This window comes from Sapajus apella, unplaced genomic scaffold, assembly GCF_009761245.1.
Source record: "Sapajus apella isolate SASKATOON/1434 unplaced genomic scaffold, GSC_monkey_1.0 scaffold33, whole genome shotgun sequence".
NCBI classification, from domain to species: Eukaryota; Metazoa; Chordata; class Mammalia; order Primates; family Cebidae; genus Sapajus; species Sapajus apella.
Window position 1 is genome coordinate 12,462,271 of NW_022436973.1, and position 22,361 is coordinate 12,484,631.

Genomic DNA, 22,361 nt, shown 5'->3' on the forward strand with positions numbered 1-22,361 from the left:
ACTCACTCACATTTGTTTAGCACCTAGTCAATAGCCTGGTGACATGCCAGGACCTGGGCTGGGTGTAGGCAAAAGGGAGATGTGTAAGGCTCAGTCCCTCCCTCAAAAGAGAAAAGCAGACAGTGACAATGGAAAGGCTTGATGCTTTGATGGGGGGAAGTAGCTGATGCCCCCAACCCATCCCAGAGGGATCAGGGAAGGCTTCCCAGAGGAAGTGGCCTCTCAAATGAGTAGGAACAAACCACACCCCTGAGTGCTGAGAAAAAGTGTTCAGGGAGCAGAAACAACATGAATAATGATGCTGGGAAAGAAAGAGGATGCCGGGCTTACAAAGTATTCCATGGGGGTGAAGGGAGGGGAAGAAAGAAGCAGGGAGCTGGCTAGAGGGGTCAGGCAGGCCCCCGGAAGTCATGCTCTGCGGTTCCCTTGCCGTGGGGAGGAAGGGGTGCTGGCGCTTGCTGCCCCATCTGTCTCAGTGGCATTGAGCTGTGACTTCAGTGGCCTGGGGAAGTTCAAGGTCACGTCTGGGGTGGAGGAGGTGGAGACCATGTCGCCAGGGCTGGCAAAGGCCAACTGGGAAGCTGGGGCCAATACCTGCCCCTCACTGCAGCCGCCACAAGGGTCCTTCTGCTCAGAAGTCCCGAGCAGGCTCTGTTCCTTTATTTATGGGCTGTGTGAGCAATTTGCTCCTTGCCGGCCGGCTGGCTGGGTGTGTGATGCGGGGATTACTCACGCCCCAGTTGTGGTCCGGCCTCTGCAGGCTGCGGGGTAGTGAGTGAGGTAATTAAGTGTAAAAGATGGAGCAGGCAAGGGAGGGCTGAGGGCGGCGAGCAGTCACTGGTTCTTTTCAGGAGCAGGGGAGTGAGATAATGTAGGATAATAGCCTAGCCAGGCCCTGCCCAGGCAGCCCGGCCTGTGCCGAGAGGTGCCCCCCAAACAGCCAACATAATTCAGCCTTTTCAGGGAAAATGGGGGGGCTTGGGCAGGGCTTGGCTCCCAGGGACAGCTGTATGGAAATGACAGCTCCTCTCCTTCGTCCTGTCCTGTGTGGCTAAGGGTAGGGGCAAGTGTAAGTGTCTTCAGCTGGGGATGAGGCTGGGGCCGGGGACAGTAGATGGAACCAGGAAGGCCAGTGTTTGAGAGGAGGGATCCACACAGGGCTGGGAGACTACACAGTGGTTTGTGGTGGCAGACTCCAAGGCCTGACTCACCTGGTGGAAACTGGCATGGCCTTGGCTAGCTGTGTGACATTAGCCTAGTCGTGGTCCTTCTCTGAGCCTCGGGACTCTCATCTGTCAAATGGGGCTGTCAAACAATCCCTACTTCCCAGGGGTGTTTGGAGAATGGGGTGTTTGGAGAATAATGTGTAGCGCCTGGCACACGGGGTGCTCGGTAAATGCTTGACATGGTGAAGTCCAGAATCAGAGTGCACTAGTCATTCACTCATTTAGCGAATAAACGTTTACTGAGTGCCTACTGTGTTCTAATGGCTCCTGGGAAAGCAGCAGTGAATGGAACAGAGTCCCTTTCCTCTTGGAGATGACATTCTAAGATGGGAGACAGACCATTAATCATGAAACACATAAGCATAAAAGGTCATACCAACAATACTACCTCTGAAAGCTTATCCTACAGACATGTTTGCACACATATGGAATGAATGCATTCATGGTTATTTATTGCAATTTTGTTTGGCATAGCAAAATCTTAGTAATGATCTAAATGTCTGTTACACATGGACTGACTGAAGTATGGAATATCTGAATGATGAAATATTAGATAGCCATCAAAAAGGGTGAGACCATTTCTGCTTTTATTTATTTATTTAAAGATAGGGTCTCACTATGTTGATCAGGCTGGTCTCAAACTCATCACTGGTGAGACCATTTCTTATGTACTGATATAGAAAGCTCTCTAAGATGTCTTGACAAATAAGAAAAGGAATGTGAAGGATAGTTTCTGTAAAAGAGGAGGCAATTAAAAAATGTATTTATATTAGCTTGTGTATATATAAAACTAACAATAGTTTCTACTCAAGGACAGGAGTAGTGTGGGAACGAGAGAGAGGGAGGGGAAGGTTTTCACTGTATACTTTTCTCTAACATTTATTTTTGTGTGAAGTTAATGTATTTCTAGTTCAAAAAATAGAAAATAAATATTCAGCTTCCTCTTTCCTCCTTCCTCCTTTCCTTCCCCAGCATTTGTTGGAGGCGGCTGGTGGGATTTGGGACTAAGCAGGAAAGGCAGCTGAGTGAGGCGGTGGCTCAGTGTGCCTGGGGATTGAACAAACAGGTTCATAGATCAAGGATAATGAGAGCCAGGTTGCTCACCATCAGAGACGGGATTACAAGTATGAAGACAGGAAAGGCTAGAATAAACCCTGTGGTGTTAGACTGGAGTTGGAGGAATCAGTGTAAACTCGTGCCTTTTGATATATATAGTTACATAAGCATGCATGCAAGTGTGTGTGTGTGTGTGTGTGTGTGTGTGTGTGTGTGTGTGAGACACATATGTGCATTTCCCAGCTCTGTCCACAAAGACAGCAATAATGAATACACCATATAGCCTTGAATACACCTAACACCCAGATCTCTGGTTTTATTTTTTATTATTTTATTTTTATTTATTTATTTATTTTGAGACAGAGTCTTGCTCTGTCACCCAGGCTGGGGTGCAGTGGTATTATCTTGGCTCACTGCAACCTTCGCGTCCTAGGTTCAAGCAATTCTCCTACCTCAGCCTCCTGAGTAGCTGAGATCACAGGCATGCACCACCATGCCCATCTAATTTTTGTATTTTTAGTAGAGACAGGGTTTCACCATGTTAGCCAGGCTGATCTCGAATTCTGACCTCATGATCTGCCCACCTCGACCTCCCAAAGTGCTAGGATTACAGGCGTGAGCCACTGCGCCCAGCCCAGATCTTGGGTTTTAAATACCATCCTCCATTGAAAGGAATCAGGGATGGGGAAAATGGTAGATTGAGGGCTGGTGGGCGGGGGAAGTACTCAGTGCCTGGCATCTAACTGTGTCATAGATAGGAAGGTGCTCAAGTAATACCGAGGACACGTTGAAAGGGCCAAGGTGCCAAGTTAAAGGGATTCTCCCAATAGCCAAATCTGGGACAATTTGAGTATCAGAATAATGACAGTAACAGATTATAACTATTAAATAAAAATAGTACTGATATAAGCACACATACATGTATTACATACACACATACATACATACACACATGTGCAGGAGGAGAAAGCTCTTTCTTACATTAGAATACCCAATAAGAGATGGAGAAGGAAGGTTGGAAATAGTATAGTAATAATTGATTCGAGCAAGAAGCATTATTAGATGCTAAAACTCAAGCTAGATGCTAAAACTAAAGCTGTGTAGTTCATCTGAGGTATAGCTCCTCTGAGGTTCGTTGTCTCATGGCCACAGAAAACTAGGACTCGGACACAGCAGAGTGAGGTTAAGAGCAGAAGGTGAATATGCAAAAGGAAGAGAAAAGCTCTCTCTGTTGCAGAGAGAGGGGTCCTGAAGAAAATGGCTTGTCCCCAAGTTCATTCTTGTGGGCAATATGCAGTTCCTTGTGGTTGTGGGACTGACGTTATTCCACAAGATAAATAATTGCAAAAGGAAGGAGGGTGACTTTACAGTGAAGAAACATGGCAGAGATTCTCTTAGTCAAGTGATCAAAAGCTGCGTCACCTGTTATTGGACAAACTGGCATAAGCCTCCTGATAGGAGGCAGAGGGAAGAGTGAAAAATCACTTCTGTGATGTTCCTGCCAAAGATGCAAAACTGAAATCTAATCACGTGGAGCTATCAGATAAACCCAATGTGAGGAACCTTCTACAAAATAACTGGCCTGTACCCTGGGCAAGTATCAAGGTAATGAAAGGCAAAGAGAAACAGAGGAACCATCATAGATTAGAGGAGGCTAAAGAGATAAGATAATGTAATACAGTGAGTGATTCTGGATGGATCTTTTTGTTTATTATAAAGGACATTATTATTGGGACAATGGACAATATTTGGGCTCTGAAGATTGGATAGTAGTAATATATCAATGTCAATTTCCTGATTTTGATGATTTTATTGTGGTTATGTAGGAGAACATACTTGTTTTTAGGAAATACACACTAAAGTATTCCAAGATAACGGGGAATCAAATTGACAATCTACTCTCAAACAGTTCAGAGAAAATCTCTCTACCTATAAATCTCTAAGAGAGAATAATAAAGCAAATATGCTTAAATGTCAACATTTGGAGATTCTTGGTAAATAATATATGGGAATTCTTTGTACAATGTTTGCAGCTCTTCTATAGGCTTAACATTATTTTAAAATAAAGGTATTTACATGAAACTGAAACCATATGTCAAGTAGTGATAAATGATAGTTAGAAAACTCAAGTGGGCAAGGGAACAGAAAATGAAGGGGTGGTGCTATTCTAGATGGTATGGTCCGGGCAGGCCTCTCTAGGGGAGGACCTTTGAGCAGAGACCCAGTGGGAGGGAGGGAGTAGCTCTGTGGACACTTGGGGAGAGCCTTCCAGGCTGAGGGACTCATCTGAGAAAAAGCCCAGAGTGGAGCCAGCTTGGCCCATGTATTAGTGTCTATTGCTCTGTAACAAATCATCATGAACTTAGTGGCTTTAAACAACAGCCATTTAGCTAACAGTTCTGTAAGTCATAGCCTGGCACAGAACAACTGGGTTCCTTGCTCAGGATAGTACAAGGTAGAAACCAAGGTATAGGCTGGACTTAGTTCTCGTGTGAAGCCTCTGGGGAAAAAATTTACTTCCACGTTCTTTTTTTTTTTTTTTTTTTGCAGTCGCAGGCAGGAAAGGAGGAAATTTTCGATAGAAAAAGCTTGGAGATCCTGTTGCAGTCACCCATTGCACTGTTGGAGGCTGGGATTAGTCCGGAAGTCTGCAGGTAATACCAGAGTGTTGCCCTGGCCAGGAGCTCTCCGTTGCCTCTGGACTTCTTCCAGCCCCACAGGACCATGGCGAGGCTCTCCCTGAAAGGAGACCAATCCAAAACAAAGCCAAGGTTCCCAGCACCCTGAGGGCACTGAGGGATTGGCTAAGTTCTCCCCGGCAAGCCTTTCCCCTGAGAAAATGGAGGACAGAGGCCTTAAAATGAAAGAGTTGGGATCTGCTCCTATACTCACCCTTTCAATGAATCTATCTTGGATCCCAGGCAGGCCCTCACAATGAAGCGGTGTTGTTCATCTGAGGTCCGTTGTCTCATGGCCACAGAAAACTAGAACTCAGCACACCAGAGTGAGGTTCAGAGTGGAAGTTTAATAGGCAAAAGGAAGAGAAAAGCTCTCTCTGTTGCAGAGAGAGGGGTCCTGGAGAAGATGGATTGCCCCCAAGTTCATTCTTGTTGTGGGCAATGTTCAGTTCCTTGCGGTTGTGAGACTGACAGTAGCAGACGATTTTCTTGTTGGCTGTCAGCTCCTAGAGGCCGCCTGCATTCGTTGATGTGTGGCCTCCCCATCTGTAAGTGAGCAGTGCTGTGTTGAATGCTCCTCATGCTTCACGTCTTTGACTTCCTCTTCTGTGACCAGCTGGAGAAAACTCACTGCTTTAAAAGGGCTCATAGGATTAGGTCAGGCACTGTGTTAGTTCACTTTTGCATTGCTATGAAGAAATACCTGAGGTTGAGTGATTTATAAAGAAAAGTGGTTTAATTGGCTCATCGTTCTGCAGGCTGTACCAGCATGGCTCCAGCATCTGCTTCTGGTGAGGCCTCGGGAAGCTTCCAATCATGGTGGAACGTGAAGGGAGAGCAAGTGGTGTCACATGGTGAGAGCCAGAGCAAGAGAGAGAAGGGGGAGGCCTCAGAAGCTTTTATTTTTATTTTTTGAGACAGAGTCTCACTCTGTCGCCCAGGCTGAGGTGCAGTGGCATGATCTTGGCTTACTACAACCTCCGCCTCTTGGGTTCAAGTGATTCTCATGCCTCAGCCTCCCGAATAGCTGGGACTACAGGGGGTGCCACCACACACGGCTAATTTTTTTTCCATTTTTGGTAGAGGTCGAGTTTTGCCATGTTGCCCAGGCTGGACTCGAACTCCTGAGCCATGGCGATCTGCCTACCTCAGCCTCCCAAAGTGCTGGGAGTACAGGCATGGGCCATGGCGCCCGGCCCCAGACTCTTTTGAACAACCCGATCTTCTATGAACTAACTGGGTGAGAACTCACTTATTACCAAGGGGATGGTGCCAAACCATTCATGAGGAATCCACCCCCAAGATCCAATACCTCCCACCAGGCCCTGCCTCCAACACTGGGAATCATGTTTCAACATGAGATTTGGAGACACACATCCAAACCATATCAGGCACATACAGAGAATTTCTGTATCTTAAGGTCATTTATGCCAAATAACATAAGCTGATCACAGGAGTAAACACCACCATATTCACGGCTCAGGGTATTTTACAGGAAATGTACACCCGAGGGGGAGGCCTGGGCTGAAATCCTGGGGCCATCTTAGAATCTGCCTACCATAGTTAGGGGGGTTGAGAAACAAGAAAGCTAGTGTGGCTGGAGCACAGTGACAGGGGGCTGTAGGCAGGAGAGAGAACAGAGTATCATAGGTGGAGAGACACATCTATACCACCTAGCTTGATGGGGGGCTGAGGGCCTGAAAGTCACCTTGTGCCATTTTGGTTCCTGAGGAAGGGGAGAGCTGTGCCAGTTCGTCCGTGGATTCACTTGCATTAAAAAACAACCCTGGGGTAGCACCCAGTAGATGATGTAAGTCAACGGAAGGCATGTTGAAGAGTAGCCCTTGGAGAACCAGTGGGCTGCTGGGCATGGGTGATAAGATCTGCTCTGTGCATTTGATCCAGTAGGCACAATGCCAAGAAGCCACAGGCTCGTCAAGGGTCCATGGAAAAGTCTGAAATCTAAAACAGCTGGCTGGAAAAATACTTTAAAACTTGCCAAACTCGAAAGACTTAATGAAGTACCTACCAAGTAGCATTGTGCCAACGGGTGATTAGCAATGCCTGAGTCTCCTAATAGTTACATATGCATTCTTTTTGATGTGACTGCATTTCGTTTCCATTTTAACATAATTATATTTATTTTTTCATAGTATCATGTGCAATGTACAAATAAAAAGTAACAAAAGGAGACGCAGTGAAAAGCAAGTCTCTCTCTTACCTCTGACCCTCAGCCACCCTCTCCCCCTGAGGCCAGTTTCCTGTGCTCAGAGGTATTTTGTGCACATGCTAATGAGCGTGGATCTATACACTTGACTCCTCCCCTTTTCACAATGGTGGCTGTTCTGCCTGCTTTTTTGTTCACTTGGCAGTATATCTTGGAGATGTTTCCTATTGGCTTGTGTGGAGCTGCCCACTCTTTTGTACAGCAGCAGAGCAGTCTGTTATTTGGATGAACTGTCATTTATTAACTAGACATGCCCACAACCCTGCCACCTCTTTTCCTAACACACTGGGCAGTCTTTGCCTCTCCGGGGCTCCCTGGGAGAGCCACTACTTTCACACAGATGACACCCACCTCTGCACATGGAATCTGGCTTGCCCAGTGGCTACCTGACAGGGCTGAGTGACACCACTCAGAAGTGCAATGAAGTCAGAAGTCAGTGAAGAAGGAAGAAGAATTTATTAGGTGCCCAAGGAAGGGCTCAGTCCTGCTGATCTAAACATTGTCATTGACACCTCCTGAAGTGTTTCTCTAGAATGGCTCCAGGGATGGATTGCTGGGAATGAGTACAAAATAATGCCCAATTGTTTTCCAGAGTGGTTGTACAGCTGACCCCCTTATCACCAGTGTCAAGGAGCCCTTGTTCCACATAACTGATCACATTTGGATTTGTCTAGCTTTTTAAATTTTGCCAATCGAGTAGACAGGAAATGAGCTTTTAATTTGGATTTCTCTAATTACTCAGAGGTTGAGCATCTTTTCAAATGTTTGTTGGCTGTTCATGTTTTCTCTTCTCTATGTCCAAATCTTTAGCCCATTTTTCTTTTGATTATTTGTCCTTGTCTTATTGATTTGAAGGGGCTCTTTACGAATTTGAATGCTAATCTTTGTCAGTCAAACTGTTACAAATATCTTCTAGCTTGTGACTTGTCTTTCCACTTTTAAAAAATGGGGAACTTTGATGAACAGTATCAGTTATAATGTAACGGATTTATTACTATTTGCCTTTATGATTTGTCCTTTCTGTTTCTTGCTTGGGAAATCCTTTTCAACCCAAAGCCATCCCCATGTTTCTGTGATGCACATGTGTATATATATATGTATGTGTGTGTGTGTGTATATAATTTTTTAAAGTTTTTTTTGTCTGTAAGTTTATTCAATGTAAAATAATTCTCTCCAATTTTACTGAGGTGGCTGACCATGTCCATGACCAAATCCGGCTCGAAACTGGAATTCGGTTGCTGACCCAGCCCCAGCGTCAGCTTTCTTGCTGGTACCAGGGGTCACAGCGCTCTGTCTGTAGGTATCTCTGTCAGTGTCCCCTCTTGTGAGTCTTGCAGGTCGCTCACCCTCCAGACCTTTAGGCTGAGGCCTGCCAGTCTCTGGATGGCTGTGGCGTAGTGTGGCAGGCACAATCCCCTGGGGAGATGGAGGTCATCATGGGGATACTGGATACCCTCATTGGTAAGGTACCAGTAGGAGCGTCTCCAGGCAAACTGTTCCTTCACGTAGCCCTGGGACTTGAGAGACTGCCTGGCTTTCATGACACGAAGATTGGGCACATTCTTGTCTGCCAGCTCTGGTGCTTAGGCATGTGGACGTCCTTCTTGGCCACTATGACTCCCTCCTTAAAAAGGAGTTCATAAATGGCAATCCGGTTCTTCTTAGACAGCAACATCTTGGTTGCTGTAGGGTCCAGAGCTGGGGCTGGAAAGGAAGGAGCATGCCATATATATATATTTTTAAAGGGATCATATGTGCATACTGTTTTTTAGCTACTTTTCCACTTACCTAACATGAACATTTTTCCATGTCTAAATGTTCTATGGCATCATTGGTTGCTTAGTTTTCCACTGTATGGAATATACGCTCTTCATGTACTGAATCCCCTATGGTGAACATTTAAGTTGCTTTCAGCTTTCGCTATGATCAACAATGCTGCCAAGAATATACTGAAGCTGTTGTGGTCCACATTCGTGATTATTTCTCTTAGCTAAAGTCATAGAAATGAAATTGGCCATAGAATTTAAGGTTTCTGATACATTTTACCAAATTTGCCAGAGGATCCACTTTTGATTCCTTTCCAAGAAGCATTATGCCGTTGTGTTCAATTGCCCTTCCCAAGAGTCTGGAATCAGCAACATCGGGGTCCTGGAGATGGTGTTTTGAACCAGAGCTGTTAGCAGGCATGTTCTGTTGTGTGCAGAAGAAGTTACTGTGGCACATTAAGATTTTCCCTGTCCTTTTCCTTCCTACCCTCTCCCCACTCCTGACAGGTAAGATGCCATTATTAGTATTATTAAAAGAAAAGAGCCAAGAAATTAGGCCTGCTTTGGTAATGATTCTTGGCAAATTAATTGCATTTCCAATGGCATAAGCTCTTGTCTCAACCAGCACCTCTACCTGTTGAAGGCAGGAAGAGGGGTCCCCTACAGCTGCTGCCCCCTGGGCTGGACAAATAACGTTCTCATAAATTGTTTGCCCAGTCAATGAAGGATTTGTTTTTTTGTTTGTTTGTTTTGTTTTGTTTTTGACAGGGTCTCATTCTGTTGCCCAGGCTGGAGTGCAGTGTCATGATCAGGGTTCACGCAGTCTTGACCTCCTGGGTTCAAATGATCCTCCCACCTCAGCCTCCCGAGTAGCTCAGACCACAGGCACATGCCACCACACCTGGCTGATTTTTGTATTTTTTGTAGAGATGGGGTTTCGCCATGTTGCCCAGGTTGGTCTTAAAATCCTGGGCTCAAGCAATCCAACTGCCTCAGCCCCCCGAAATGCTGAGATTACAGGCATGAGCGAACGCGCTCCCAGCCAGGAATTTTTTAAAAGTCTTCTGGATTATCATGGATGAGAAAAAAAAAAGAAGTCTCCCAGAGAACTCAAAACCCCTAGATCAGGATTCCCCCAACTTCCAAGGGGTGAGAGGTGGGTACCAAGCATTTAATTTTTAAGCATTTATTTTAGCAAATATCAACATGTATAGTAATTGATCCATTTCTAATAATTGACACTAATTTTCATTTAAGGCAGTACAAAGTTTCCCATTAGCATGAATTGGCTTTTTCTTTTTTAAATGAGGACATTTAAAGAAAAATATTAAGTAAATTGGTGAAAGACAGACTGCAGATGGGGGTGGGGAGGAGGCGGTGTGATTCTGTCCAAACTTCTAGAAACATTGCTTCCATGGAAACCCCTCCTTAAAGAAGGCCCTAACCCAGGGCTGGGTTGGGTCAGGGGAAAGCAGGGCCTTGGGATTCCAGGCCAAGGGCTCTGGGAGGCTCTGGAGCATGCGGTGAAGCTGTCACAGTCGAAGTCTGGGCATCTGGGAGGGACTTTCGGAGCTCTTCCTGGTATTGAAATCATATTTAGGGATTAAAAAAAGTGTGATCCTTGGCCAGGTGCGGTGGCTCACACCTGTAATCCCAGCAGTTTCAGAGGCCGAGGTGGGTGGATCATGAGGTCAAGAGATCGAGACCATCCTGGCCAATATGGTGAAACCCCATCTCTACTAAAAATACACAAATTAGCTGGGCACGGTGGCATGCACCTGTAGTCCAAGCTACTCAGGAGGCTGAGGCAGAAGAATCACTTCAACCCGGGAGGCGGAGGTTGCAGGGAGCCGAAATTGTGCCACTGCACTCCAGCCTGGGCAACAGAGCAAGACTCCACCTCAAAAAAAAAGAAAATGTGATCCTTCTCATTGTGTCATTTGACACTCACAGCAACTTTGTGGAGTTTTAGGCAATAAGGAGATTGCCCTTTCAGTTTACAGAGGAAACTGAGGCAGGGAGAGACGGAGCGATTAGCCCAGGGTCTCAGGTGAGTAAATGGTCTCAGTGGTGGGTGTGGGCAACATGGCTGGAAGAAGCAGAATTTGGTCTGGAATTTGTGGAGATGTGTTAGGAGTTCCACCTCTGGGAACAGGACACTCAGCCCTCTCCTGATAACAATAACAGCCACCATTAGCATTACGGAGTGCTCGCTGCAGGCTGGCTCTGTGCTGAGCAACTCTGGCTGTCTCACTGCACACTTTATACTAACGCGGTGGGAGGGGAGGTGTCATTATCCCCCAGAAAGTGTCAAGGGCAGGAGTTATTGATTCATGGTGTCTGCTCTTGTAGAAATTTGAATTCCAGTAAGGGAGAGGGGAGCCAGAAAATAACCATGGGAAGACATCAATGAATGAGATAATTTCACATAACGATAAATGCCAGGGAGAAAAAACCCACAGGGAAATGTGATATGGTGGCCTCTGGAGGTAGGGAAGGAACTGTTCTGGATGAGGCCATTGGGGAAGGCTTCTCTGAGGAGGTGACTTTAGAGCCGGAGCCAGTAATGTACTGGACTTGAACCTGGGTTTGTGGCATAGGAAAGTCGGGCGCCTGACTCCAAACCTCCCCTTCTTTTGTCTCCTGTGGATTACAGAATGCTTTTGCCAGAGACTCAATCCTTGTTTTTTTGTTGCTGTTGTTTGTTTTTTGTTTTTTTTTTGAGACAGAGTCTCACTCTGTCACCCAGGTTGGAGGGCAGTGGCTCGATCTTGGCTCACTGCAACCTCTGCCTCCTGGGTTCATGCAATTCTCCTGCCTCAGCTGTCTGAATAGCTGGCATTACAGGTACACGCCACCAAACCTGGCTAATTTTTGTATTTTTAGTAGAGACGGCGTTTCACCATGTTGGTCAGGCTGGTCTCAAACTCCTGACCTCGTGATCCACCCGTCTTGGCCTCCCAAAGTGCTGAGATTATAGGCGTGAGCCACCATGCCCGGCCAATCCCCTGTTAAGAATCATGGAGTTGGCCAGGCGTGCAATGGCTCACTCACGCGGTGGCTCACCCCTATAATTCTAGCACTTTGGGAAACTGAGGCAGGTGGATCACTTGAGGTCAGGAGTTCAAAACCAGCCTGGCCAACATGGTGAAATCCTGTCTCTATTAAAAATACAAGAAATTAGCTGGGCGTGATGGTGCATGCCTGTAATCCCAGCTACACGGGAGGCTGAGGCAGCAGAATTGCTTGAACCTGGGAGGTGGAGGTTGCAGTGAGCCGAGATCCCACCACTGCACTCCAGCCTGGACGACAGAGTGAGACTCTGTCTCAAAAAAAAAAAAAAAAAAAGAATCATGGAGTCATGGCTTAGGGAATGGAGTGTCCAGGACCTATGGATGAAAGGATGGTAAAATATCCAACCCAGAGAGGCCTCACCTGTAGTGCTGCCTTATCCAACTCCAGGGGCTTCCAGCACTCGCCTACAGTGGAGTTATGCAACACTGGGGGCCTCTCTAGATGATTTCCCTGGCCAAAGGGAAACCAAGTCCCAAAGACGAGTTGGGTCCTGCCAAAGGCTATAGCCTATAGCTGTGCAAGTTGTGCTGGGCTCCTGGGAGCCCAACTGGAGGCTAAGGGGATGACTTTCATCCCACCAGGGGGCTGCACCAGGAAGAAAGGGTACCTGTTTCTAATTCACACAAAGGAATGCTATGGGCTAGGGTGGCCCTGAGCCTAGTGGAGGATGGGGGCAGAGGTGGGATCCTCACATCTTCGTGCCATCCTTTTACCCACCTCTCCTGCTTCCCGCTTTGTTCCTGCCAGTCCCTGGAGGGCAGGCGGGTGAGCATCCTCACCATTGAGGGATGCCCCCTCCTTAATTGCGGCAAGGGGGGCCTTTGCAGCCTGGTGTAGGCCTTTCGGGACCGTGAAGAGGAAAAGAAGCAAGCCGGCTGGGACTCCCTGGGGTTTTCGTGGAGCTGACAGGCTGAGGAGTGGTTGGTTCCGGGGGCGGGGGTGGCCCAGAAGTGCCTTATCTCCTCTGGGCCAGTGTCAGCTCCTGTCCCCAGCCTGCAGCACAGGCTGGAGCTGCCAGCCGAGACTGGGGACCGCAGCGAATTTGCATTTATATTGGAGACTTCTGTTTCCAGGGCCTGAGGGGAGGAGGGGTGGCCACCACCATCAGCTGAGCAGAGATGCAAGAGAGGAGGGGCCTGCAGCCCTGTCCTGCCAGGGGCACAGGAAGTGGCCGGTGGGCCCGGACTGCCTGGCTGAGGGAACAGTGGCACAGAAGGTTCTCTGGGCATGCGGCCGGCCCCAACAGCCTGCCTGTCCACCCTCCCAGACTCTTGCCAACATCAGCTGGGAGTTGGCTCTGCCTCCAGGCCTGGGAGAAAGGTCAGAGGCCTGTGCCAGCAAGGGACTAAGCAAGGCCGAAGTACTCCTGTGACAGGGTGCAACTGCATGTCACAGTCTCAACCCACAAAATTGTAAGCTGTTTCAGAAAGAAACGGAGGCTCAGAGGGGTATTAGCCATTAATGCAAGGTGATCCAGCTCATTCTCCACGCCCTGTGAGCCCCTCAGGAACACCCAGGATACTCACACACCCTGGGGGATGCCATCTATACTTAGGGGGGCAAAGAGGAGTTGACACCCCTTTTCTGGCTAAGTTCTGGGGGATCAGGGGATGTCATCACAGGCTCATGACACTGTTAGGGCTGGTTTTGTGACAGCTTAGGAATCATGTTTCTTTCTCACTTTTCATTTTCTTTTCTTTTCTTTTGGTTTTAGAGACTAAGTCTCATTCAGCTGCCCAGGCTGGAGTGTAGTGCAGTCATGGCTTACTGCAGCCTCAACCTCCCGGGCTCGAGAGGTCCTCCCACCTCAGCCTCCTGAGTAGCTGGGACCACAGGAGCATGCCACCATGCCCAGCTAACTTTTTAATTTTTTATTTTTACTAGAGACTGGGTTTCCCTGTATTACCCAGGCTGGCCTTGAACTCCTGGCTTCAAGGAGTCCTCTCACCTTGGCCTCCCAAAGTGCTGGTGTGAGCCATGGCTCCCGGCCTCATGTTTCATTTGATGGTGACATCCATAAAATGGATTTTTTTAGGGCCAAATTCAGACCAGGTTTCCCCTTGTCTTTGGAGAATGTAGTTTCTCCCATTTGTGAGGTTCCATGTAGAGAAGGAATGGAAGGAAGGAGAGAAGACAAGAAGGGAAGGAGTGAGGACAGGAGGAAGAGGAATAGGGAGTGAAGTGTGGAGTAAATAATAGAAGAGGGGATGGCAGGAAGGAATGGAAGGAGGGAGGGGTGGAGAGGGAGCAGGTGAGAAGACAGAGACATCCTGACCCCGCCCCCAAAGGCGCGCTTGTTGCTGTTGAAAGTGCCCCTCTGTGCCCTCTCCCTGGCTGTTGAATGGAATGGTGGTCCTCTCCCCATCCGCCTCACCCTACAGCTGAGACCTCCTGACCTCCGGTAGCAGGTGAGCTCTGTTCCAGGTGGGAGACCAGTGACAAGCTGGTTAGGGCTCCAGGAAGCAGAAGTTGAGGCCCTGTTGTGATCCCTGGGCTTTATTTCCACTCCTTAGTGCTTGGCTGCCTCTGGAGGGGGCCTGCCTGGCTCTTTGGGTTCTCTCCACACACTCCCTCCCCCACTCTTCCAGACGGAGGTCTTGGCCCCATTCCCCCAGCCTGTGGCTGTAGGCTTGCAGCTGACAAACCTCCTGGTCCTGGCTCTCCGTCCGGCAGAACAAGCCCTCCCTGTCTGTCACCAAACAGTCAGGACGGCCTGTTCCACCTGGCAGGCTGGACTATTGCCCAGCTTAGTCTCGGGAAATGAGGACCAGGGCTGACAACCCACTGCCTGAGTTCAAATCTTGGTTGTGCCGCTTCCTGGCTGTGTGGCCTTGGGCAAGACCCTTTACCTCTCTGAGCCTCTGGCTTCTCACCTGTCAATGGGCATAATGATAGGATCTGCCTCTTGGATTACTGTATGGATGATACAAGATCATTCATGGAAAGCGCTTGGCTTGGTGCCTGGCATGGGATCAAGACATTTCAGCTGATATTATCTTAGCTGTATCCTTCAGTGCCTGTCTGGCCTAGGTGGGATGTCAGGTCCCAGGGACCTGTCCCCATGCTTCCTCCATTAACCCCTTTATGACTAGTGTCACCTGGTACGACTATTTCAACACACACAGGACTGAACCCTGGTATCATTAGACCACTACTACTGCTCCTAGCTGTCGTATAAGTGCTTATGGGATCAGGCACTGTTCAAGCCATTTTAAAATATGACTCCAAATTCCTTGAAACTCCTCTAATCAAGAAGTAGGGCCTGTGTCCTCTCTCTTGATTGCTTCCAGGAATAAAATGTGGTTAAAAAGGACCATGCCCGCTGGGCGCAGTGACTCACACCTGTAATCCCAGCACTTTGGGATGCTCAGGCGGGCAGATCACCTGAGGTCGGGAGTTTGAGACCAGCCTGGCCAACTAACATGTAAAACTCCATCTCTAATAAAAATAGAAAAATTTGCCGAGTGTGGTGACGTAAGTCTGTAATGCCAGCTACTCGGGAGGCTGAGGCGAGAGAATCACCTGAACCTAGGAGGGTTGAGGGGAGCCGAGATTGTGCCACTGCACTCTAGCCTGGGCAACAGAGCAAGACTCCTTCTAAAAAAAAAAAAAGAAAGAAAAAAAGAAAGAAAAAAAGAAAGAAGGAAAGAGAGAGAGAGAGAAAGAAAGGAAGGAAGGAAGGATAAAAGGAAGGAAGGAAGGAAGGAAGGAAGGAAGGAAGGAAGGAGGGAAGGAAGGAAGGAAGAAAGGAAGGAAGAACAAACTCTGCTACTTCTGCTTGACACTCATCTTGGAACTCTTGGAACCCAGTCTCCAAGCTGGGAGGAAGCCCAAGACCCACGGAGAGGCCACATGTAGATGTTCTGGCCTGCAGTCTCCACTGTGCCACTCCTAACTGCCACACATGTGAGGGGAAGACACTTCTAGATGATTCTAGTCCCAGCCTTCAACTCTTTTCAGCCGAGGCCCCAGATACTGTCAAACAGAAGGAAGCCACCCCCAGTGTGCTCTGTGTGAATCTGTTAGCACAAGAAAATGGTTAACAGTCCTACATGTTAGTGTTGTTATGCAGCAGCAAATCACCAGAACCCCTGTACTGACTCATTTAAGCTTCACAACTTAGGAAGTAGTTGTTATTATTAACTCTGTTTCAAAGATGAGGAAATTAAGACCTAAAATGCTTTAGCAAGTTGCCTGAGTTCACAGACCTTCTACGAGGAAGAGCTGGGATTTGTGCTCATGAGTTTGAGCACTGAAGAATCAAGCAGGGACCATGTCCTACATGGCCTGATGGGCCACATAGGTGACTGGATGTCATCCCAAGGGCCTTGGAGGGCTGTGGGAGGACACTGATGTGTGGAATTCATGAGGCCGGGAGATGGCACTAAGAAGCTTGCTTGGGTGCAATGTAGAGGGTGGGTGAGAAGGCGCTGGAAGTGGCCCAAGAGATGGACAGTGCCACCCTGCTATTGACCATCATCCTCTCCCTGTCCTGCTCCTCAAAGTTGCGAGGGTAGCAGCAGGAGGCCTGGTCTCAGGCTCTAATGAGTTCTGCACCTATCAGAGCTTGGCCCAGTCAGAGAGCCCAGCCTATTCCTTTGGGCTGACTTAGGCTACGCCCTTGGATGGACAGAGCTGGACAGGCAGGGCTGGGAGACTATAGTCAGTGTGAACAGGAAGTTGAAGACCCAAGAGCATCCCCTTTCTCTGTGCATCAAGGTGGGCCACAGAGCTCCAAGATCATCTGTGCCAACTGGATCTACTGGGTTTGGAGCTGGCTGAGAGTGGCAGGGAGCCCACAAGAAGAGTGAACTAAAGAGGACAGACCCTGATTTCTCTCTCTTATTACCAATCTGGAAGCAGACGGTCCCAAGTTGGCATAATGGCTCTTTGATCCTCAGGGACCCAGGCTCCTTCTGTCTTATTCCACCCTCGACACTTCATAGTCTAAGGTGGACTATGAAGTCCACCTTTCTCCAGCCATCATGTCCACATTCCAGCCAGAGGGAAAGAGGATGAAGCAAAGAATGCTCTGCTCTCTTTAAAGACCGCCCCCTCACCACTTCCGTGCCGACTCAGAAGTTGTACTTGGTGTTCCGCTTACCTCTTCGTGGCAGGAATGCATACACATGGCCACCTCTAACTGCAAGAGAGGCTGGGAAGTGCGGTCTCTATTCTGGCATCCTTGCACCCAGCTACACTGGTGGGGTGGGCGGTTCTCATACTGCAGGACGTGGCAAATCACTTGGAATGCCAGCCACACCTGGCACCTGGAAGCCAGAGTAAGTGTTTTGAAACTTAAATCCTTTTACTCCCTTGCTTAAAATGGAAGCACTCACTGCTTCCATGATAAAGACTAAATCCTCATCTGACCCCCAGGGCTGCCTGATCTCACCGTGGCTCCCTCTTCAGCCTCGTGCCCTGGTTCCCCCAGCCCCATCCTCCCCAGCTCACCCCAACATTGAAGTCAAACCCTGCCCACTCCATTCTCACCTTGGGTCTCCCTTTGCCCTCTGATTATGTGGGTTATCCTCTTGCCACAGCTCCATCCTATATGTGCTCTGCTTCCTTATCTGTAAAAGGAGCTCCCCGTAGTACCCACCAGGCACATAGTAGGGGCACTTGCTTGGGTGCAACGTGGTGGGTGGGTGAGAAGGGGATGGAAGTGGTCCACAAATAACGACTTAGGAAACCCAAATGATCAGACATGAAGAGCCACCATGGCACTTACTGACTCTAAGAGGACTGTGGTTATAAAGCCCCTGCAATGTGTCAGGTTGGTACTATGGGGAGCTCCTTTTATAGATAAAGAAATAGCACATGCTGGGTGATGTGGAGCCCCGCTGCACTGCCTTGCTAATGAGAAAAGACACTTATGGGCAGAGCAGTTTACACTTCACAGCTCTGTGTCTGCCTTCGTCTCAGGCAGTCCTCGTAGCCGCTGTCCCCCTTTGGAAATGGGGCAGGGACTATGATTCCGTAAGGTCACACAGCCAGGTGAGAACCATGCCTGGGTGGTAACCCAGGTCTGCCTGCCTCTTGCCTGCTGGCATTTGCATCTTCTGCCATCCCTGGGGAGTGAATGAGGACAAGCCACACTTGACCTTCCATGGTCCTGTAGCAGAGATTTTGAAGTCCAGCTTTTAGAGAAGAAACTGAAGGCCCAGAAGGGAAGGAACTTGCCGTTGGTCCTATACTCCATCAAACACAATGCTGGGAAGGGATTCAGGTTTCCTGACTCCCAGTCCAGAGCTCTTGCACACTGTTCCTTCATGCAACAAATATTTATTGAGCACCTACTGTGTACCAGCACAGTGCTAGCCCTTGAGAACACAGCAGTAAACACAACAGACAGAAAATCCTTCCTCTGACCAGGCACGGTGGCTCACGCCTGTAATCTCAGCACTTTGGGAGGCCGAGGTGGGCAGATCACCTGAGGTTGGGAGTTCGAGACCAGCCTGACCAATATGGAGAAACCCCATATCCACTAAAAATACAAAATTAGCCAGGCATGGTGGCTCGTGCCTGTAAACCCAGCTCCTTGGGAGGCTGAGGCAGGAGAATAACTTGAACCCAGGAGGCAGAGGTTGCAGTGAGTCAAGATTATGCCATTGCACTCCAGTCTGGGCAAGAGAGAAACTTCATCCAAAAAAAAAAAGAAAAAATCCCTGCCCTGTGAAGTTCACGTTCCAGGGCTGGATCAAGGAGGGGGATACCAACACCAACCAAATAAGTCAGCTGCAGCACTGTCTTTCCTCTTTATTTATTTCCTGCAACAGATATTTATGAAGAACTTTACTGATGGTCCTGACTCTCCTACAGTGAGAAAATAGTGGTGGAGACACACTCAATGAGAGACATGAAAATAAACAAAGTTCAGATTGTGATCATAGCTGAGAAGAAAACAAGGTTGAAGTGCTAGGAAGTAATGGGGGATGCGGTCTTGGTAGTTAACTTTAGATGGGGTGGCCAGTAAAGCCTCTCCAGGAAGTGACTCTTGAGCTGAGACCCAAAGCATGCAAGGGGGCCAATGCTGTTCCAGGGGTAGGGAAGAGCAAATGGCAGGGTGCAGAGGTAGGACTGAGTTTGGTGTGAGAAAGGAATGGAGAGAAGGCCAAGGCTGCTGGAGCGGGGTGAGAGGGGTAGGCTGGCAAGAGGGAGGGGCTGGAGAGAGTCCAGAGTGTCCTGGAGAGACACTGAATAGAGAGAATGATGACTAGCCCCCTACAGGTCACCCCTGGGTGGGGGTTGGGTAGTCTTTGCATCTAAGAATTTTCCAGCCAGACCCCCAAGGGGCGGGGGCCAAACACCTGCTAGCCTGGCACTGCCTGTCTCTGCAGAAAGTTCCCCTTCCCCCCCTTCATCAGGGCCCCCCCTCTGTGGTGCCTCCACCTGCACAGTCAGGCAGGGCATTGTGTATCAGTTCTGGCCAGCACACCTGGCGCTTACCAGCCTGCTGGCTGCCTGATTTAGGGGCTCATCCCGCCTGGCTCAGGGGCCTGTTCCCTGGAGTCTATCAGCTGAGATTAGGCTGGCTGAGGAGGAGGACGCAGGCTCTGGTGGCGGCCACAAAGAAGGCACCCTTTACTCTTGCATGCCCACTGGACCATCTTTGAAACCCCAGGCCTCCCTTCTTCAGCCATTCTTCCCTGGGCTTGGGCAGAAAGGTTCAAGGGGCAGTTTCAGTGCCATGCTTAGAAATTTTCTCTCCCTCTCTGGGCCTCAGTTTCCTTATCTGTGCAATGGACGGGTTGACCTGGATAAACTCATGGTGTGGACTCTAGAGCCAGAGTGCCTGGGTTTGAATCTTTACCATGTAGTGGCCCTTTGAACTTAGCTAAGTTACTCAACATTTCGTTCTCAGTTTACCCATCTGTAAAATGGAGGTATAATAATAACACCTATTACAGGGGCTGTAGGAGGATTAAGTGAATTATATGTGTCTGGTGCTTAAAACAGCACCTGCCCTATGGTAAGTGCTATATAGTTTAACTCTGATCATTATTATTAACATCTTTAGAAATGTTGCCCTGGAAAGACTCAGTGGAGAAATCTGAGTTCATTTGTTTGCAAACTCTTCGGTCTTTGTTTTTAACAGAGAAGCTCTGCATTGCTCAGGAGAAATTTTACTCAGAGCCCAGCTGTTAGCAGGGGATTGAAGGGGGGGTGCCTGCCCCACCTGCTCCCCTGTCTCTGTGTCAACAGCCCCCAAGAGGCCTACTGAAGCATAATTTGAAAATCCCTGCTCAGTTTATCTCCTTCAGCTCGGTCAGGGAAACTGAGACTCAGAGAGGAGCAGGGATCTGCCCAGAGTGAGTGGCTCAGCTTAGCCTAGAACCCAGATCTCCTATTTTTCTCAATACAAGACAAGGGGCAGGCGCTGAGAGAGAAGCTAAGACCAGAAGCCTCTTAGGGGACTGGGTGCATTGTGGCGTCAAGTCATTAGCATGCAAATGATATGCAAATGAATGCAAAACAGCATGTTTTATGCTAATTTGCAGAGTTGAGAGCGACGACATTTTTGGTAATAGGGCAGCAGTCCTGGTCCCTGGGCATTGCTGAACACGCGTCCTTTTTTTTCTTTTCTTCTTTCATTATTATGATCGGGCCCATAAATCTTGGTTTGGCTGTGACTCCGCCCCTTCTTGCTTGAAAGCTTGGCTCCTATCATCCTCAAGGTCTCCCTCGCTAGTTCTCTGGTCTGGCCTGGGCCCAGGGATGGGCCTGAGCAGTGGGTCAGAGAACCAGGACTCAGGAGCCACCAGTCAGAACCAGAGGCTGAGCCTAGCTGTGTCCTGGAAGCCACTTCTGAAGGAGGGGACCATGGCACTCCCTCTGAGCCCCCATAGCCATTGTGGCTTCTGTGGCATTGTCTGGAGCTGACTTGCTCCTTTTCATGTCAGGGCGCCCAGTACCTGGAACACAGGTTCAGGATGTGTTTGGTGTTCGAAGACTGAAACCATATACAGAGAGCTGTTGGTGTGCCCTAGTGATGAGCCTGTGGTCTCTGAAAACATGCAGCTTGAGTACAAATCCTGACACCACTACTTAGGGAGAAAATAGTAGTATGTACTAAGGCTAACATTTTGTTTTTGTTTTATTTTGAGACAGGTTCTCGTTCTGGCTCAGGCTGGAGTGCACTGGCGTGATCACGGTTCACTGCAGCCTTGACCTTCCGGGCTCAATCCATCCTTAGCCTCCTGAATAGCTGGGACTACAGAAGCACACCACCACCATGCCCAGCAAATTTTTAAATTTTTATTTTTATTTTTGTAGAGATGGGGTCTTGCCATGTTCTCCAGGCTAGTCTCAAACTCCTGGGCTCAAGCCATCCTTCCGTTCTGGCCTCCCAAAGTGAAGGGATTACAGGTGCGAGCCACCACACCGGGCCCATAGCTAACATTAACTGAGCACCTACCATGTTCCAGGGCTCTGCTTTGTGCTTGTTAATACAGCCACTGATAAGAGTATCCTAGAAGGTGAGTATCGTTATTATTGCTCTCATTTTACGGAGCGGTTAAGTGACTTGCCTGAGGTCACATTGTCCAGGGGAATGGTAAAGGGGCATTTATATTTACTGAGAATGAGTGCTTCATCAGGCAGGGGCCTTTAAGCCACTCAGCAAAGCTTCCGTTACAGGGTACCAGAGCCTCCACCTGTGCTGTCAGCCACTCTTCTGACAATGTTAAACTTTACCTAAGTCCCCTGCTCCTGAAAAACAGCAAGGGTCCAGAGATCCCCAACTTTTTGTTTTCTGAAGTCTCCCTACCTTTTCTGTTCAGGGAAATGGCTTAGCAAAACAAGGCACCCTTCCCCATTAAGACTCAGAAAAGATGGAGTCCCCTCTTTCTATTGTCTCCTGTAAGACTGGAGGATGACTCCCTTGCTGGCCTGTGAAATTTCTCCTTTTGCTGGAACCTGCTGACAAGGCCAAGGACCCTCCCACTTCCCACTCTTTGTCTCATGGTTGATTAGCTGAGATTAGAAGTATGTGTCCCCTCTGAAACTAGCTAGACACAGAGATGAACATTTCCTCTTCACTGGACTGATGGAGACATCCCCTATTTGTAAGACAATCCCCACTATAAATCCCTCCACCTGTAACCTGTCTCCTCATCCCTGTAAAAGTCAAAGGCAAATCCACCCTGCCCAGACACTCTGATCTTGGGATCTGAGATGCTCTCCCTATTGCAATAGTGTGAGTAATGACGCCCCCCGCCCCCAATTTTTCTGTGTATTTTGTCTTTGACCCTTTCCACCATGCTGTTTTCCACCTAAGACTGAGCTGGGTAAGAGCCCTGTGACCTTGGAGTACTTCCTGAGCATCTCTGTA

The 22,361-nt window shown here is 48.5% G+C and overlaps 1 pseudogene; it reads right to left on the bottom strand.

Annotated features, from left to right (window-relative positions):
• Positions 1-8,327: 8,327 nt before the first annotated feature.
• LOC116562653 lies at positions 8,328-9,460 on the bottom strand (annotated as a pseudogene).
• Between the last annotated feature and the right edge of the window lie 12,901 nt (positions 9,461-22,361).